This window comes from Sciurus vulgaris (genome assembly GCF_902686455.1).
Source record: "Sciurus vulgaris genome assembly, chromosome: 9".
Taxonomy (NCBI): domain Eukaryota; kingdom Metazoa; phylum Chordata; class Mammalia; order Rodentia; family Sciuridae; genus Sciurus; species Sciurus vulgaris.
Genome location: NC_136469.1, coordinates 97,434,879 through 97,438,813, shown reverse-complemented (window position 1 = coordinate 97,438,813; position 3,935 = coordinate 97,434,879).

Sequence of the window (3,935 nt, the reverse complement as noted above, 5' to 3'; positions counted from 1 at the left end):
CCTCTGCCCATTGGCAGGGAATATACCGCCACCCCTAGAGGGGCAGCTGCCTTGTGGAACACTGCATTATCAACTTTGTCAAAGACTTCAGGCTACTGAAGTCTAGGAGGAGAGTTATTGAAAATCTACAGGGACACTACAGGTCAGTAGAGGAAATCTACAATATCTCAGAGTTTCACTACTAGAGAGGTAGATACTTGACCAATATGAGAAAACAAGGGAAGAAAATAAATGAATAAATATACATAAATAAAATAAATACATAAATAAAATCCAATAAATAAAATCCAGTGACAGCATGGCAGGAGAAATGGCAGAAAGGGAGTTCAGAATGTAATTAAAATGATCAGAGAAGCAAATGATGAGATGAAAGAGCAAATGGAGGCTTTGAAGGGCCGCACCAATCAACAGTTGAAAGAGCAAATGCAAGAAGCAAAAGATCATTTCAATAAAGAGTTAGAGATACTGAAATAAACCAAATAGAAATCCTTGAAAAGAAGGAAACAATAAACTGAACCAAAAACTCCATAGAAAGCATAACCAGTAGGATAGGTCACCTAGAAGACAGAACCTCAGACATTGAAGACAAACTATTTAATCTTGAAAACAAAGTTGAACAAACAGAGGAGATGGTAAGAAATCATGAAGATCATCTACAAGAATTATGGGATATCATGAAAGGGCCAAATTTAAGAATTATTGGGATTGAGGAAGGCACAGAGAAACAAACAAAAGGAATGAACAATTCATTCAATGAAATATCAGAAAATTTCCCACATCTGAAGAATGAAATGGAAAATGAAGTACAAGAGGCTTATAGGACTCCAATTATACAAAATTACAACAGATCCACACAAGGCACATTAAAATGAAAATACCTAACATACAAAAAAAAGACAGAATTTTTTTTTTTCAGGGTTTGCAAATATTTTCATTACAGTCTGTAAATGATCTTTTTCTAAACCTCATTTTACAAGATTTTCCTTGGAACAGTTCCAACAGATTTGCAGAAAAATGGAGCATGGTATGGAGTTCCCACATACCATCCCACCACATACGCATGTGTACTCACGCACGCTGTTTCTCTTCTTACTAATCCTTGCATTCACATGGTAGCTTCGTTATAATTAATGAATCAGTACTGACACATTATTATTAACTAGAGTCCATATTTCACATTTAGGTTCATGCTGTCTGATATACTTCTATGGGTTTTGACAGGTGCATGCTGTCCGGTATCCACCATTACAGGGTTGTGCCGGACAGTTTTACCACCCTAGAAGCCCCCTTTGCATTGCCCATTCACCCCTCCACCTCCTCCCCTGGCATCCACTGATGTATTTACTGTCTGTATAGTTTTGTCTCTCCCAGAATATCACATGGCTAGAATCATATACTGTGTAGCTTTTCAGATGGGCTTCTTTATCTTAGCACAATGTACTTAAATTTCCTTCGTGTCATTTGGCAGCAATACTTTTCTTTGTACTAATAAACAAAATTCCATTGTTTGCATATACCACAGTTTGCTTATCCCATTCACCCATTGAAGGATATTGCAATGGCATCCTGTGTGCAGGTTTTTTGGTGGACACAGTTTTCAACTGAATTGGGCAAGACCAATTGTTGGATCCCAAGCCAAGAACATGTTCAGCATGGTAAAGAACTGCTGAGCTCTCATTTAAAACAGGTACCATTTGGCATCTTTAATGTATGATATTAACAATCCTTTCATAACTTATTTGCTCTATGTCTTTGGTGAAGTGTCCAGATTTTTTGCCCATTTTTTTAATTGGGTTGTTTTCATACTATTGAGTTTCAAGTATTCTTTGTGTAATTTGGATACAAATCCTTTATCAAGTGCTTTGGAAATATTTAATCCCAGTCTCTAGCTTGTCTTTTTATTTTCTTCACAGTGTTTTCCATTGGAAAGAAGTTTCTAATTTTAATAAAGTCTAATATATCCATTATTCTTTCATACATCATGCTATTAGTTCTCTATCTAAACACTCACAAACCCAAGGTTACCTAGATTCTCTCCTGTGTTATCTTCTAGACACCATATGGTTTTCCACTTCACATTTAGGTCTATGATCCATTTTGTTGATATTTTGCTTCAACCATCAAATATGATTTTGGAAATCATATTTCAGATACATGATAAGTGGAACAGTCTGCTCTATTTAGTCCTATTTTTAACCATTCTGATCTCTTATTTCCTTTCTGAAGTTCCATATTTGTTTCCATTTCCTGTCTGTTTACAGAACTTCCTTTTTTTTATTGTAAACAAATGGGATACATGTTGTTTCTTTGTTTGTACATGGCGTAAAGGCATACAATTTGTGTAATCATAAATTTACATAGAGTAATGTTGTTCGAGTCATTCTGTTATTTTTTCCCTTCCCCCCACCCCTCACACCCCTCTTTACCCTCTATACAGTACTTCCTTCCTCCATACTTAACCCCTTCCCTAACCCTAACTGTAACCCTAACACTAACCCTTCCCTCCCCCCCCCCCATTATGTGTCATCCTCCACTTATTAGCGATATCATTCGTGCTTTGGCTTTTTGAGATTGGCTTATCTCACTTAGCATGATATTCTCCAATTTCATCCATTTGCCTGCAAATGCCATAATTTTATCATTCTTTATGGCGGAGTAATATTCCATTGTGTATATATACCACAGTTTCTTTATCCACTCATCAATTGAAGGGCATCTAGGTTGGTTCCACAGTCTGGCTATTGTGAATTGAGCAGCTATGAACATTGATGTGGCTGTATCTCTGTAGTATGCTGATTTTAAGTCCTTTGGGTATAGGCCAAGGAGTGGGATAGCTGGGTCAAAAGGAGGGTCCATTTCAAGTTTTCTAAGGAATCTCCACACTGCTTTCCAGAGTGGCTGGACTAATTTGCAGCCCCACCAGCAATGTATGAGTGTACCTTCCTCCCCACATCCTCGTCAACACCTGTTGTTGCTCGTATTCTTGATAATCGCCATTCTAATTGGGGTGAGATGGAATCTTAGGGTGGTTTTGATTTGCATTTCTCTTATTACTAGAGATGTTGAACATTTTCCCATAAGTTTGTTGATTGCTTGTAGATCTTCTTCTGTGAAGTGTCTGTTCATTTCCTTGGCCCATTTGTCAACTGGATTATTTGAATTCTTGGAGTAGAGTTTTTTGAGTTCTTTATAGATTCTGGAGATAAGTGCTCTATCTGAAGTATGATTGGCAAAGATATTCTCCCATTCTGTAGGCTCTTTCTTCGCATTGCTGATAGTTTCCTTTGCTGAGAGAAAGCTTTATAGTTTGAATCTATCCCAGTGGTTGATTCTAGCTTTTATTTCTTGTGCTATGGGAGTCCTGTTAAGGAAGTCTGATCCTAGACCAACAAGGTGAAGATTTGGACCTACTTTTTCTTCTATAATCTGCAGGGTCTCTGGTCTGATTCCGAGGTCCTTAATCCATTTTGAGCTTAGTTTCGTGCATGGTGAGAGATATGGGTTTAGTTTCATTCTGTTGCATATGGATTTCCAATTCTCCCAGCACCATTTGTTGAAGAGGCTATATTTTCTCCATTGCATATTTTTGGCACCTTTGCCTAGTATTAGAAAATTGTATTTATTTGGGTTTGTGTCCATGTCCTCTATTCTGTACCATTGATCTACCTTTCTATTTTGGTACCAATACCATGCCGTTTTTGTTACTATTGCTTTGTAGTAGAGTTGAAGATCTGGTATTGCAATACCCCTGTTTCACTCTTCCTACTAAGGATTGCTTTAGCTATTCTGGGTTTCTTATTCTTCCAGATGAATTTCATAATTGCTGCTCTATTTCTGTAAGGTACGTCATTGGGATTTTAATTGGAATTGCATTGAATTTGTATAGCACTTTAGGTAGTATGGCCATTTTGACAATATTAATTCTTCCTATCCAA